General features: G+C 41.7%; 2 pseudogenes; one reads left to right on the top strand and one right to left on the bottom strand.

Annotated features, from left to right (window-relative positions):
- Nucleotides 1–2,436: 2,436 nt before the first annotated feature.
- LOC117074167 lies at nt 2,437–7,857 on the top strand (annotated as a pseudogene).
- Nucleotides 7,858–9,116: 1,259 nt separating this feature from the next.
- Nucleotides 9,117–9,680, bottom strand: LOC117074520 (annotated as a pseudogene).
- Nucleotides 9,681–16,630: the final 6,950 nt, after the last annotated feature.

Consider the following 16,630-nt stretch of genomic DNA (forward strand, 5'->3'; position numbering starts at 1 on the left):
TGAAAACAAGTCCTTTAAAGATGCTTTTGATACAAGACTTCTTTTTTTTGCTAAGTTTAGAAATGCCATTCTGTACGTATAATAATTTGATAATATTAGCCCGCATGAATTTTAGTTGTATTGGTGGAATTTCGGCTTTTGAACTGGGTATGTGAAACAGAAGAAGAGAAAGCAAAACAAACAACCAACTAATGTAGTTGGTTTTTTGTTGAAATTCTAAAGGGAATTTGAACATGAATTCAAAATGCTGTTTATTAAACAAAGAAGTTTAAAACATAGCAAGATTGATTTTAAAAGTGCAACTCGAAGCCATGTTTTAGAAAATGTTTCAGCTAATGGTGGCTAGCAAAAGATCTCTGCTGGCAGTGGTTTTGGAATCTCAGAGGGTTACTTTCTGTGAACCAATGATTTCTTTTTTCTAAGATTAGTAAGTAAAGCCAGTTAAAAGCAATTTCAGGTATGATTGGGAAAACAGAAACAAAACCAGAAACAGTTGTTTGCTTTCAGTGTTGAAGCCCTGAAAGGGAGGTCATTACAAAAATTGTTTTGAAATTTACAACTTTTGGATTGTTCCTGAAGTTTCCTGAAAATATAAATGTCCTAGTAAGTATTTCCAATACACATGTAAAATTTTTATCGAATCACTTTGGAATTCATTGCAAGTGCCCAAACATGCCTGGTAAATGAGCTAACTACATAAACTAGAAATATTAATTTCTAAGTGTAAGTTTATACAAAAACTTATGCCTGATACAAATACTAGCTAATATTCAGTTGGAGTTTCAGTTTGGAAAGTAATTCTTCATTCACCACATGATGTGATTCCTCTAAGAGTCCTGTAAAATAGATAGGGCAGGTTATATAATCTCCAATGTGAAGAGACAGTAAATAATAGCTATGATTTGTTGAAGGTTAACTGTAAGCCATACATCGTTTAAATATTTTGCATATATTAGCTCATTTATTCCTCTCAACAGCCTTATGAAGTAGATACTATTGTTGTGCTATTTTGGAGACGAAGAAATTACGACACAGAGAGGTTAAGCATCTACCTAAGGCTGTACAGCTAGAAGTGATGAAGGTGAGATTCAAGTTGAGAAACGATTACTGTCCCATTTTGCAGATGAGAAACCTGAGGTTTAGAGAAGCTGAGATCACTGAGCTCACTAAGCTTACCAAGGTCAAAATCCTTGAAAGGGGCTGGGCGCAGTGGCTCATACTTGTAATCCTAGTGTGCAGATCACTTGAGCCCAGGAGTTTGAGACTAACCTGGTCTCAGGATGGCAAAACCTCGTCTCTGCTAAAAATACAAAAATTAGTTGGGCATGGTGATGTGCATCTGAAGTCCCAGCTACTTGGGAGGCTGAGATAGGAGGATTGCTTAAGCCCAGGAGGTTGAGGCTGCAATAAGCCATGATTGTGCCACTGCACTCCAGCCTGGGCAACAGAGCGAGCCCTTGTCTCAAACAAACGAAAACAAAACAAAACAAAACAAAAAACTGACAAAGAACAACACCGAAATTTAGAGAAAAAAAAATCTCTCAATCTGTCTGGCTGTAAAAATCTTAGCTTTTAAGCTTTTAAACATTTTATTACAATGTTTAATTAACCTGGTTTCTCAATTATTGATTTTATGCCCAGATATTTAAGCTAATATGTTGCTCAATTCTGGTTACTGTATACAAAAACTAAATTGACATTTTTCTCCCACTATGTAATTTTTAATATCTGTTTCTACTTTGTAGCTTTGGTAGATGAATGGCTTTTACTTGGGATACTGGGAAACTTTTGGGGGAGTATAAGATGCAAAGTATATAGTAATGTGCTAGAATCACTGGGGAAGCATTTTAAAAATACATCAGCTGGTGCCTCTGAACAGATCTATCATATCAGATAGGTATGGCACTATCCAGGGTGGGCACTATCCAGCTCTCAGAAGGAGGCTGCCCTAACCTGGGTACTTTCAGAAAAGTTCTCCAGCTAAACTTGCTATGTTCTAACCCAGATGAAAACTGCAAGAGGCCCCTCTCCACACCCTCACAAGCTGTCTCATGCTCTGGAGACTTTTCAAGTTGTAGATATTACCTGACAGTTACAATGAGAGAACTGTTTTCCTCCGTCTGGGTAATAAGGCACCTGATCATTAATTTGGGGGCAGAATTATTGTGCTGTCTGTGGTCAACTAAAATCTGCAAATTTTTTTTTTTCTTACTGAAACCAAGATTAAAATAAGTCATCCCCTTTACGCTTGTCTATATTAAATGTACCTAATTTGGGTTCATTATTCCTGCGTGTTGAGCTTTTTGTCAAAATGGATTTGGTAATCTAATATATTAGTGAACTATTTTCAGGTTTGTGTCATATAAAAATTTGAAAAGTAGAATCATCCTGAAGCAGCGGCCAGAGAAGAGACAAGGGCATGAGCATCAGAATGCCATGCCTTTCTTGGATGTGCAGAAACAGTTTGGCCTTAACATAGATCAATGGTTGACAATCCAAAGTGCTGAACAGTCCTACAAGATTCCTGCTCGATGTCATCCTTTTGAAAAAGAATGAATAGAATGTGCACATGGAGTTGGTGGTATCTGGGCAGAGAAAGAGTGCAAAATAGAATATGATTATTTCATAGAGTGTATACTTTGGCAGAAAACGATGAGACGTTTGAGTACCATCAGGAAGCAGTGGGACAAGCTGGTAAAGGAAGGGAAGTACACCCGTCCACCTCACCATGTGGGCAAGGGGGAGCCTCCGCCCCTAAGCAGACTCCCAAAGTGCTGGGACTACAGGTGTGAGCCACTGCACCCAGCTGTTATAAAGTAGTTTTCAGCTTTATTTTCTTCACTAAAAAATTGGGATAGTAATACCAATCTCAAAGGATTGTTGCACATACAGAGATTTCATATGCATATAAACACAAACACGTACATGTATAACATATATATAATTTCCTCTAGAATAGTACCTGACATGGTAAATATTCAATGAATAGTGTCTATTATTAGTAACTAATAATTATTAGCTCATAATTATTATGGCTAGTAATTATTTAGTACATTATTGTCTTTGAGGATATTGTGAGAGAATTTGATCAATATATGTCTTTCTATGCCAGAATATTATCTCATAAAAAAAGAGGTGTATTAGTCTTAGCTTACTTCATAGACCATTTATGATTGATCACTATTAGTCTCTTATTCTGTTTTCTTTTTCTTTTTTTGAGATGGAGTCTCGATCTTTCATCCGGGCTGGAGTGCAGTGGCGTGATCTGGACTCACTGCAACCTCCGCCTCCAGGGTTCAAGCGATTCTTCTACCTCAGCCTCCTGAGTAGCTGGGATTACAGGCATGCATCAGTACACCTGGCTAATTTTTGTATTTTTAGTAGAGACGGGGTTTCACCATGTTGGTCAGGCTGGTCTCAAACTCCTGACCTCATGATCTGCCCGCCTTGGCCTCCCAAAGTACTGGGATTACAGGCATGAGCCACCACACCTGGTAAGTCTCTTATTCTTGAGTTAATATAATATAGTGTTAATCTATTCATATTTCTCAGTTTGTAAAATCTTTGGCTGAGTTTTTTATGTTTCTTTCTTTCTTTTTGGAGACAGAGTCTCACTACGTCGCCCAGGCTGGAGCCCAGTGGCTGTTCACAGGCCTGATCCCACTACTAATGAGCATAGGAGTTTTGACCTGCTTGGTTTCTGACTTAGGCCTGGTCACCTCTCCTTAGGCAAACTGTGGTCCCCTGCTCCTAGGAGGTCACCATATTGATGCCGAACTTAGTGTGAACACCCGATCGGCTTAGTGCACTAGAGTCCGGGTGCACTAGAGTCTTAGTGCGCTAAACTCCTGGACTCAAGCAATCCTTCTGGTTCAGCCTCTTCAGTAGCTGGAATTACAGGCTCACATCACTGCACTCTACAGTTTTTTGTTTCTATACGTGATGAAATAGAATAAAGCCTTGCTTTTCTTAAACCTAGTATTAGCTATATCCCAAGTATCATCTGCCATTGCTGAGAACCCAGAACTAAATAAACAGTTGAGGAGATGAGCTTTCATTTATAGCTTTACTTGTGAAAGGTTGAACTGGCTTTAGTTTTCTTTGTCCATCAGTTTCTAAAAGTTCTTAAAAGTTTGTTTCCCAATCGAGTTAAATGAAATTAGCTAGACAGTTTTGACTATTGCTAAGAAGTCAAAAAGAGGCCGGGCGCGGTGGCTCAAAGCCTGTAATCCCAGCACTTTGGGAGGCCGAGACGGGCGAATCACGAGGTCAGGAGATCGAAACCATCCTGGCTAACACGGTGAAACCCCGTCTCTACTAAAAATACAAAAAAATTAGCTGGGCGAGGTGGCGGGCGCCTGTAGTCCCAGCTACTCGGGAGGCTGAGGCAGGAGAATGGCGGGAACCCGGGAGGCGGAGCTTGCAGTGAGCTGAGATCCGGCCACTGCACTCCAGCCTGGGGGCAGAGCGAGACTCTGTCTCAAAAAAAAAAAAAGAAGTCAAAAAGAAAAAACTTTAAGAGATTTTGTTCAAGGCGAGAAAGCAAATTATAAGAATATGATTGGTGTTTTTAATTCTATAACTAATTTTGCACAATGCTATGTTTTGTTGTGGATGAGAGGTGAAAGTGACATTAGAGATTTATCTCAGGTTAAATAAGATTTCATTGCTTTTAGGTAGTGAGCAGACATACAGAAGGATGTTCATTTAATCTCCAGAGAAAGTTTAAATGGGTTTCTGAGTGTGCCAAGAGATAACCGTTCAGGTTTAGTTTATAAGCAGGACTCATTAGCCAACATTTTTATTTCCCTTTTTATAGTTTCTAAAATAACATTAGCTCTAACATGCCTAACAATCTCAAGAAAATATATCTTAGTTTGTGATATGCACTCTCTGTAATGGTTTACCATCACTTTAGACTTCAGGAATAAGGTTCAGTAATTTTAAAACTCAATGCCGGGACATAGAAAACCACTGTCATTATTAACTTTCAAATCAATGAGGAGAGTAGAAGAATGTTTTAACAAAAGAGCTAATGGCTGTTTTCTTTAACCTATGGTTGGAATAATTAAAAAGCATGGCCTTTTCATCCAACACTAAAAGTAAAATGGAGAGTCTGATGTTTTATATCTGAATCCTGTAGAGGATATCGCTGGCACATGTGTAATAGGTTTCCATTTTATTCTTCTTTTCTTAAACAGATATTCTTCCTAGCACCACCACATGATTCTTATTATTTAACATTTATTTAGTAGTGGCAATAGATTTGGCTCTGCATCGAATGTCAGAGAGTAGGGATAATTCCTTCCTGGTGGGCATAGTATAAAAATCAGGCAAACCAAACTTCAATATTAAGAGATAATTCTCCATGATACGAGGCCGAGGCAGAGCACGACACAGGTGCTCTGCTCTTTCAGGAGGCATCTTAAACAAAAACGGAGGCAAAAGTGCCCACAACCTAGTGCTGTCATCTGGAATGCTGGTGATACAACCCCCTAAAGCTGACTTAAAAGGCACAGCTGAATTGAGCACAAAGAGAAACCAACAGGCTTGTGGATGTTACTGTGCCTTCAATGAAGCTTTAACTCAATAATATGACGATTTAAAAGCAGATGTGGTTTTCCTAACATTGTTACAGTTTCAACCATCCAGCTATTTTGCTCCTTTGTGATTTTGAATGAATTATTGATAAGGAATACTTCAAAGGTGTGCAAAAAATTCTTTTGCGTTTAGCGTTTATAAAACAATGATGTTGATGGAGGGAAAAAGAAAACCACTGTCAATATTTCTCTGAGACTAAACAATAACAAAGTGCCTTCAGGATTCATTTTAATGAGAAATACTAGTGTGACTCTGTGGAAATTTCGGGACAAGCAGTGCACACTAGCAAATTAATTATAGGTTGGCAGCCAGGCAAATGTAGGAGGCTTATGGTGGCACTGTAGAAAATAAATATTATTTTAATCAGCAATACTGGTTTATTTCCTCAAAGGTAACATCAACCTTTAAATGTACAAGTCACATATACGTAGAAAACGATTTCAAAACAAGGGGTGCGTGACTTTTCTGACTGCTATTTTCAAGTTAGTATTTGCACAAGGTTTCCTCAAAATAAGGCACAACTGATCCCTTAGTCTTGTCCGTGGTCAGAGAACAGGGTTATCATTACCGACAGCATTTTATCTAAGCCTGACTCTGATCTGTGCTGGAGGAGACATTGACTTTCATGATGGTTTTATGGATCGATGATTCAGGTGGTTCTCCAGATAGCTCTGCTGGATTCCTGGGCCCTGTTTGCAAGTCAAAGCTGCGTCTCCTCCCCTAGGTGGAATTTCTCAGTTCAAGGATTCACTTCTTAGCTGCCTCCAGCTCCCGCATTTGGCAGCTGACAGGGCAGCGCTGTTAATGCAACCAGAGTGTTTAAAGCGGCAGGTGATAAGAGACGCTGGGATTTTAACAGCATAATGAATTAATTCGCAAACTCACTGAGCACAAATGATAACTTTGGTACAATTTCTAGTTGCAATTAGGAGGGGACTGCATTGTTTCACAGGATAAAGGTATTAGTCCTGATTCTTGTAATGTAATGTGTAGTATACTGGTATCTTTGAGGAAAAGCTAGTTTCTGGATGTGTGAATTTGCCCGTGACCAACTCCTGAAATGGATGCAAATTAAAATGAGCGATTTCTGTGATAGTGAATGTGCTGTAGCGTAGCCTCTATACCCAGATTCCTAAGAGGGGGCTGGCAGAGTCTCAGAATTTCATTTTGCCTCAATGCTTATCCAAAAGCAGCATAACCAGCCCCTGTTCAAATGCATCCCAAACTTTTATTATATTTTGAGTTCATCCACCCTGAGCATGCAATCTTCATTTTGTACGTGGAACTGTAACTATTTCAGTGGCTGCCTTCAGAATCAACAAATTTGAGATGACTTTTAATTTCTGAGATGACTTTTAATTTCTGTGTCCGTAGTCCAAGAGAATCGTTCATATCTTCACCCACTATTTCTGACGTTCCCCCAAAATATTTCTAGCAGAAGAAATACAATTTTAAATACCAAAGACAAGTTTTAGAAAAAAAAATTCTACTTTTATCAGAATTTGATTGGCATTATTAACAGTATTTTCAAAAAGAAAATTGTGAGTTTGCGTTAACGAAAATGTATGCTAATGTCTTTTTAAGAATTATTTGCCATTATTTTTCTCTTTAGATTGCTATACTACTAAAAGTAATCAATAAAATCTATTGTTACCTGTAGAATGCTCAGATAAGTACTAGGTATACATGGCTAATTAAAAAATATCATTTGATGATAATAGTGGTGATAGACATAATGATAAAATACTTGTTCTTTCAGATGACTGACTTATGCTGAAATGATATATTCATTCGATACAATGAATATTCAATGCAATTTAATAAATATTCATTGGACACCTGTGCTAGGCCCTAGGGATATTAAGATGAGAAAGATTCAGTATTTTGGAAGATTATATTGTTACAAATATTTCCTCCTTTTCCTACAAGAGGATTATACTTCCTGCCTGTGGCCATGTACCTTGCAGTGTGTCCTGAGGGAAGGGAATATGTATACTTCTCTGTTCTTGACCATGTGACTAATTTTAGCCAATGACCTGTGAGTGAACATGACTCATGCTACATCTGAGAGGCATTGGTGTTTCTTGCAACATTCTTACTTTTTTCTCTCTTCTCAAGAATGGCATATCTCAAAAAGGAGCTGCTCCTAATCTGAAACACAACCCCGCCTTTAATCTGAGTCCTGGAGAGAAAAGATTAAACAAAGCCACAGCAGTTGACTACAGCTGCCAATGTGTAACACGTCTGTTGTTGTAAGTTGCTGAGACTTTGGAAGTTGATTTTTCACCATAGGAAGCTAACTAAAACACTTTACATGGCATTAAACTACAGTACCTTAATTCTAAGGCACTAAAAGTTGTGATAAACTGCACATAAATTTATGACCCAAAAAAGAACTAGTTCTAGTCCAAGAATCTACAAGCTCAAGTTATGTAACATTGTCGAGATGTACTGTGAGCAAATTACATCTGGGTTGTTCTGCCCAGATTTGGATACTGACAAATTTTAGTGAATTAATTGTGCAGCTATCTCATTGAGTGTTTAGGTTACCGAAAGGAATAACTCTGCCATAATTTAATTGTCCTAGATGTATAGATCTGGCCCAAGTCAGTTGGTAGTTCAAAGTCAAAGCTGACATGCTTTGTTTATCCAGTGGATGAAAACTAAGGCTTTTTTTCAGGACAGTTAACATGCCAGAGATGCATATCCACTCATTTCTAGTATCTCTTGATGCTTCTCAACAATTAGGTATCAACAAACATTTGCATCTCTCCTCTCTTTCTCCTCCTAGGGTCTGGGTTATCGTGGATGGAGAGGACTTCTGCCTGAACAGAAAAAATAGACAGTGTGTGTTTTGTCATATGTATGTTTGCCTGCATCTGAGAGAGAGAGAAAGAGAAAGTGAGGGAATAAAAGGTTTAACTCAGTTCACACTGTATTATACTTTCTTGAGAGGTCTCTTATGCACCTGAAAATATCAGACACCAGATGAAAATCCCATAATATTGTAAAGAAAAAAAAGATGATTTAACATATTTATTTTTGTTGTGTCTTTTCAGAATGTTTTCCCATACACCCTTTGCCAACTGCCTTTCCTTAGACTTGGAGGCCAGGACGCAGGCTGCGGTAGATATTGCTAGTGCTCCCCTGTGTTTGGCCTTCTTGTTGACCCTTGGAGCATGGTACACTCCATCTCCCACTGCCCCGCAGCTGGGTCGGTCATGTGATGGGTTCTAGCCAATGGACCTGAACAGGGGTGATACAGTCACTCCCTGGGCACGGCGCTCCAGAGGTCCTTTCTTTTGTCACAGTTACCTTGGAAGACTCATGCTGAGAGGCCAGTGCCACCAGATGGAATTTGGACAGATCCCCGACTCACTGCTTGGACCTGCAAAAGACTTTTTGGGAGCAAGACATAGGTTTTTATGATTTCTGAACACTTCTCACTTTTTTGCCTTGGAATTAGTTGCTTTTTCTTTTTTTTCCTTTTAATTACATTTATTTTAATGCTGAATTTACTCCTGTGCCATAAGTTTTTGTTTCTTCAGTTTCTTCTGGGATATCTTTTTTTTCCGGGCAACCTCCTCTTCTGGTTTAGGAACAGTCTGTTCCTTTTCAGTAAGGACCATCTCAATGTGGCAGGGAGAGCTCATGTATGGGTTAATCCGACCATGAGCTCTGTAGGTCCGGCGGTGAATCTTAGGTGCCTTATTCACTTGGATATGCTCAATGACCAGAGAATCTACATCTAAACCCTTAAGTTCAGCATTACTCTCTGCGTTTTTAAGCATGTGCAGCAAAAATTCAGCACACTTTTTGGGCCACCGACCTTGTGTCCAGCCTCACTGCTTGGCCTGGGCACACCTGCCATCTCCACCATTGTAACGTCGGAATGGTATGCACTGTTTCTGTAAAGTGACATCTTTCAGATACTTCGTGGCTTTTCGTATATGCATACCCTTGATGGCCTGGGCAGTTTCACGAGTGTTCTTAAAGTGAACACGAAGATTGGAACCTCTTGATTTGCATGATTTCCTGGGGTTCTCTGGGTCAAGTGAATAGTGAATCATTTTCACAGATTACCTCAGGACGCTTAGGGAAAGAGCTAGTTGCTTTTTCAAATCTGTCCTTCCTTCCTTCTTTTCTTTCTTCTTACTTTGTTTCCTTCTTTTCTTTATTCCAAAAGTATTTATGAAACCAGGATCTATGCTGGGATTACAGTGACAAACAGTAGAGTCATACTACTGCCCTTATGGATTTTTGGGGAGTGAGAATAGCACACGTTTAAAACATTTTTTCCCTGTACCAACCACTCTATCAAACTATCTCACTTAATCCTCATAACAACACTGTGAAATAAGACTTATTATTATCTCTATTTTATAGATAAAGAAACTGGCCTTCAGAGAAGTAAATGACATACCTTGAATCATACAGACAGTGAAGGGCAGAGTTGGGCTTCAACCCTGAGCTGCTTGTTGCCAAAGCCTCGGTGTTAAACACCAGGCTATAATAAGGAGTAAATTTTGGTTATCTGGAGAGTTTGATGCAAACTCATCATTATTATTATAGATCTGTCAAAATTAGAGATTTCTCCCCTCTTTGGTCAAGAGTTTGTAGTTCGATATTTTGATCATAATGAAAAGGGTATCAAGAGAGTGGGACCAAAGAGTTCCATTCCCCTTACTCTCTGTGTGAAACAATGCCCAGCCATCTTCCAATATTGCCCTCAGTGCTTTCATTCCTCTCTTGAAGGTGGGATTCGTCATCTGTGCGGATAGCTTCATGAATCCACTTCTGGGGTGGCTAACAAAGTGGTGGGCACGAAGAGGTTTTTCTTACAGTTTTCAGTCAAGCCTCTGTGAGGATAGAATTTCTGTCAAAGGAAGGGTCAGTAGCAATCCTCTTTCCAGGGGGAAGATCTGTGCACCAGTGAAGATGTCTAATTACAACATTAAAACAATATTGTTTGGAATACAAAGTGAGAACTTTCTCCCACTTATTTATGATTTTCTTTTTTCCATCAAAGGAGCAAGCAGGACTTTGAAACAAATCAAGTTGAAGTAAAAATTTTTAATGTCACTGCCTCCCACCTCCCACTAGTGTCTTATATACAGCTTATTTTACTGGAAGGGGCACAGAAAACTTTGGCTTTTTACTTAAGGACATTTGATAATAGTCACTGTTTGTTAATTTCAGGCGCTTCTCCTTAGTAGCAAATTCTCAGGTTCTCAGGTCCTTTAGGGCAACCCTCAACTCCTGCATTGCTGATAACAGCAGTGTTTCTCAAAGTGTAGACCACTGATCACATCAGATCATCTGAGTCTTCAAAAATGCAGTTTCTCAGGTCTCATTACAGGTTTGTTGAGTCAGAGTCTCTGTTGATATTACCTCCTAGCACTGAGCATTTTCTCAAGGTCCAAGGTGGTTATCATGCACACACTTAAGTTTGAGAACCAGTGTACTGGCACCTAGAGTCTCCTGGCAAAGGTTTTGCTTTCACAAAGAGCAAACATTTTAGCTTTTTATTTTTGTCCTCCTTCCCCCATCCCACTGTGTTTTTAACCCATTTATGGAATAGTCTTACAGAACTTCTAACAATAAATTTTCCATTAAAAACGATCTACTGGCCAGACATGGTGGCTCATGCCTGTAATCACAGCACTTTGGGAGTCCGAGGCGAGTGGATCACCCGAGGTTGGGAGTTCAAGATCAGCCTGACCAACATGGAGAAACCCCGTCTCTACTAAAAATACAAAATTAGCCAGGTGTGGTGGTGCATGCCTGTAATCCCAGCTACTAGGGAGTCTAAGGCAGGAGAATCGCTTGAACCCAGGATGCGGAGATTGCAGTGAGCCAAGATCATGCCATTGCACCCCAACCTGGGCGACAAGAGCGAAACTCTGTCTCAAAAACAAAAAACAAAAAACGAACAAACAAACAAAAAAACACGATCTACTTAGAATGGAATAAGCATTCTTTTCAGGGCAGAAATCAAATATAGGACCTTTGAGAAACCACAGCTTTCTTTCTTGATCTCCATTAGGCATATTGAAAGACAGTTTCTCCCCTTAAAAGAAATGTGCTTACAGACTAAAAAATCTCTCTTTAAACAGTTTCAAAAATTAAATTCACTGCCTTGTGCATCCATATTACCTCAACCAGCCACCTGCAAAGATACCAAATGGAAAGCCGACCAGAAGAAGGTGAAGTTCAGGTTCATTTTGTACATCCTTCATCAATGTTTCACTATTGTGCTCTCTTCTTTCTTTTTTTTTTTTTTTGAGGCGGAGTCTCGCTCTGTCGGCGGGACTGGAGTGCAGTGGCCAGATCTCAGCTCACTGCAAGCTCCGCCTCCCGGGTTTACGCCATTCTCCTGCCTCAGCCTCCCGAGTAGCTGGGACTACAGGCGCCCGCCATCTCGCCCGGCTAGTTTTTGTATTTTTAGTAGAGACGGGGTTTCACCGTGTTAGCCAGGATGGTCTCGATCTCCTGACCTCGTGATCCGCCCGTCTCGGCCTCCCAAAGTGCTGGGATTACAGGCTTGAGCCACCGCGCCCGGCTGTGCTCTCTTCTTTCGCATTTGTTTCCTTGGCACACATTTTTCCTTTCACTCAACCACCTCCCTATACCCGTTTCTACATTTATTTTAAGCAAATATTTAGGTTTTGAGGCCAAAAGACTCTTCAGACCATTTACAATGAAGCCCAGGACTCAGAAGGATTAGCAAGAGGGAGGAAGAGGTGAAAGCCAGGCTCTCCCTGGTGCATTTGATGAAGACTGGGTTTACTAGAAGAAATGTAATGATCAAAACTCACATACCTGTGGGAGGCTCAGTGAGGAAACATCATTCCAAATATGCAGTGGATAAATTACCCAAAGTTATAGGAAAAAAAAAACACCCCAAACCAAAACAAACAAACAAAAAAACACCTCCTGGCTGCAGCAAGTTACATAGGCTATGAATTATTTTATTGAACAGCATTAAGTGCTTTCCTGTTGGAAAATGAGGGACTTATTAATTATTTTAAGTTCAAAGTAATTAAGTCAGGCGCTGTCAGACTGACATGGTTTTCTCAGCAGGTGGCTGGATTCATTCAGCAAAGTGAAGGATTTTTCGCATATGCTGGGCTACAGGTGAGCCAGTTGGTAAATATGTGACATCTTTTAATTATACCTCATTGCAATATGTAGCTTGTCTTATGAATTATTTGGTCTTTTGTTGCTTTCTCATGAAAGAGAAGATATTGTTGAGTTTCCCTAGGAAGGATATAGAGGGTGTAATGGGGGAGTGTCTGAGTTCATGGAAAGGAGGAAAATCACCTCTGTGGTAGGTACTTTTCCAGATTATTTTAGGACCTGACCTGCATGTGACCTCCTATTGTAAGTTCTGGGAAAGTTTCTGTCTCCACTGGCTAGCAGTTGTGAGAAAAGATTTTCTAGCAGGCCACATCAGGACTGGATGGTAGGAAAGACTGAAAAGCTGTCTCTAGATGACCTCCCTTCTGGGCTTTTCCTAGAAGCCTTCCTGGTGACCAGCTGCCTAGCTAGATTCCAGGTGCATGATGGAGCGTCTTTTGATATGGACAAGAGACAGAGAAATACTGGGTAGAAGACAGTTGTTCCTGGTAAAAGCCCCACCCTGAAGCCTGAAAACCCATGACCCTAAGTGGGAGCAGGTTTGAACACCAAAAAGTTGCCTTTTAGCCTGCCATGTCCCCCTATTCTGTACCCATATAAACCCCAAACCCCAGGCTCCACAAACAGATTAACAGAAGCGCAGAATGACAGAGGAGAGAAGAAAAGAAGCGTCTGAACGTCGAGAGGAGTTTGGCTGGGGTTGGTGGGAGAGGAGATAGGCTTCTGGGTGGCCAAACTCTAAAGGAAGATCATTTTCCCACTCCATCCCCTTTCCAGCTCCCCATCCATCCTACTGAGAGCCACCACCACCACTCAGTAAAACTCCCTAATTCACCATCCTTCAAGCCCATGTGTGACCTGAATTTTCCTGGACACCGGACAAGATCTCAGGATACAGAAAGCTGTCACACTGGCCCTCTGTACTCGTGAAAAGGCAGAGGGTCCACTGAGCTGTTTAACACTTAAGCTGTTGGTGGATGGCAAGGCTAAAAGTGCACCCTGTAACACACACCCACTTGGGCCTTGGGAGTTGCAGGCTCCCACCCCTAGACGTTACCATGGGACCAGAGCCCAAAAGCACTTGCCATAACTCCTGCACCTGCCTGTCTGCGTGCTTCCCCTACTGTAAGGGATTTGAGCGCATGAACAGAAGAACCACATCCCTGTCACATATCCTGTGAGGGGGGCCAGGGAACTCTCCCATTTCACTTTGAGCTCATATTTGCTTAAAAGAGGAACAGGGCAAAAAAAAAAAAAAAATTGAAAATCAGGGGCTGAAGAGAAATTTGCAGGTGGAGAGATTGACTTCAACAAGGCTGCAAAAGTTTTCTAAGATGTTTATCTTAAAAGACTCAAAGGTCCCTTTCATAGCAATAGGTTTCCAACCCTTTCTTCCATCAGTTTGATAAGGTTGAGAGCAAATTTGTCTTTGTCATTCTTACTCAACGTTCCACACCCCTACCACCCCCAATCCAACACCAAGTGCCTACTCCTCTATCAGCCCTCTGTGTAACAGAGCATGTTTATATCCTCAGGTTGCCATATGTTGTTCATTTGTCTCTGGTCCTCCAGTGTTTGGGAAATTTTCTTTTCTGGACTCAAAACTTATTTATTCTTCCTCTCTACCTTCTGCTAAGTAATAACTAACTAATAATGACATTTGTACTAATGTGTTTATGTAGTCATTAATTTATTTAAGCGCTATTAATTACTGCCTACTTTATGCCCTATGGAAATGATACACAAGACAAATGTGTTCCTTCCCTCCTGGAACTTATCTTCTTGTGTGAAAAGAAATGTTTCCTGGTTCCCATACGTAGAGACCCTGAACTTAGTCCTAAAATTCAAGAAAGCAAGAAGTCTTATACTAACTTTAAAAAAAAAATTCATGTAACTTCAAATTCAATCCCTTACCTTGTTGAGCTGGTGGAAAAATTCAATCTAAGTTACTTTTATTGTAATGATCTATAGTATGTTTATACACAGAAACAGGAAACCAGAGTAGGCCCCCTCATCCCCTACAATACAGAGTTGTCTCTACGAAATATAAATAATTTAGTGGCCACAGTGGGGAAGGGGGAAAGAGTACAACATGGAAGGGAAGGGTTCAAATTTCTTCCAGTCCTCTGGGTGAAGAACAGGGGGCAGGGAGACGCAGGGAGGGGCAGGGGTAGGGAGAGGAAACCATCAGCACTGTGAGATGGGGGACACAATGAGTGGCCCTAGAGGGAGACTACCGGCTGGAGGCACAGGGTCTGGGGCATGAGTGGAGCCTCTGAGGTCAGTGTTTGTGAAGAGAAGGGTACACCAGTCTGGGAGCCATGGATAGAAATAAAGTAAGGGCCAGGGAGCAAGGGAGGAGTGATTTCCTGTGAATGCTTTCTGAGGAACCCTACAGTGGCTGTGAGGTGTGGAGGAGCCCAGTCAGGAGCAGGGCAGGACTGGGGTGAGGGAGGAAGAGATCCAGCAGAGAGGAGGAGGGGAAGGACCCTTGGAGCCCCTTCTCTTATTGGCTGGAGGCCTCTGAGGCTCAGTGACTAGGAAGGAAGGCTGAGTGGGGAATGGGACCAGCTGGCTGTGGGGATGAGGGTGGGAGAGGTGACTGCTGGTGAGAGAGTACCTTACCCACTGTCCCTGAGCCCTCAGCCCAGAAAGATAAACACACACTCACACACACACACACACACACACACACATCCTTAGAAACCCCATCTTTTGGGCCAGTTGCAGTGGCTCATGCCTGTAAATCCCAGCACTTTGGAAGGCTGAGGCGGGTGGATCACGAGGTCAGGAGATGGAGACCATCCTGGCTAACACCGCAAAACCCTGTCTCTACTAAAAATACAAAAAATTAGCTAGCTTGGTGGTGGGTGCCTGTAGTCTCAGTTACTCGGGAGGCTGAGGCAGAATGGCGTGAACCCGGAGGCGGAACTTGCAGTAAGCAGAGATCTCGTCACTGCACTCCATCCAGCCTGGGCGACAGAGTGAGACTCCATCTCAAAAAAAAGAAAAAAGAAACCACATCTTTTTTCTTGATGGGGACACGTTGCACACAGTCCTACCCAATGCCCAGAACCCAACTGCAGCTCGAGTCTGATCCTGCTGGTCACTTAAACACACACCAAACCTCCTGCCCTCCACTCACAGCTGCTGCCTAGAATCCCCTGCCTCTACTGTTCAAGGCCCACCCCACTTACTCCCTTTCTTTTCTTTTTCTTTTATTTCTTTTTTGTTTTGATTTGTTTTTTTTGAGACGGATTCTCTCTCTGTCGCCCAGGCTAGAGTGCAATGGCGTGATCTCGGCTCACTGCAAGCTCTGCCTCCCGGGTTCACGCCATTCTCCTGCCTCAGCCTCCCGAGTAGCTGGGACTACAGGAGCCCGCCACCACGCCCGGCTAATTTCTTTTGTATTTTTAGTAGAGACGGGGTTTCACCGTGTTAGTCAGGATGGTCTCGGTCTCCTGACCTCGTGATCCACCTCTGACATACCTTTAGAATCATCCTTAGTCCATCTAGGTTGCACCTACTCTTGGAGAAAGTGGTGGGGCATGACAGGACCTCAGAGAAGGGGATGGCCATGGTCTTCAACAAGGAAGATGACTAGAGGCAGGTTTGAAGCTGGGAGAATAGCTATGTAGGCTCTAAGGGGCCCCCACCTCTATGGGGGTTGAGTCCTCAGACCCTGGTCCAGATTCTATTCTCAAGGCCCACAGTAGGGACTCCTGCCTCTCATATGATCACCAAAAGATGACCCCATCCGTGAGCTGAGGATGGGACAGTACTAGAGCCAAGAGGAAGGAAGCAGCCTGGTAGGGCTGGGAGAAGAGGCAGAGTGTACTGCAGAGCGGGTGTAGTCTTAGCAAGGGACCACCCACAAGATGATGAATGT

This window comes from Trachypithecus francoisi, unplaced genomic scaffold (assembly GCF_009764315.1).
Source record: "Trachypithecus francoisi isolate TF-2019V2 unplaced genomic scaffold, Tfra_2.0 Lachesis_group5, whole genome shotgun sequence".
NCBI classification, from domain to species: Eukaryota; Metazoa; Chordata; class Mammalia; order Primates; family Cercopithecidae; genus Trachypithecus; species Trachypithecus francoisi.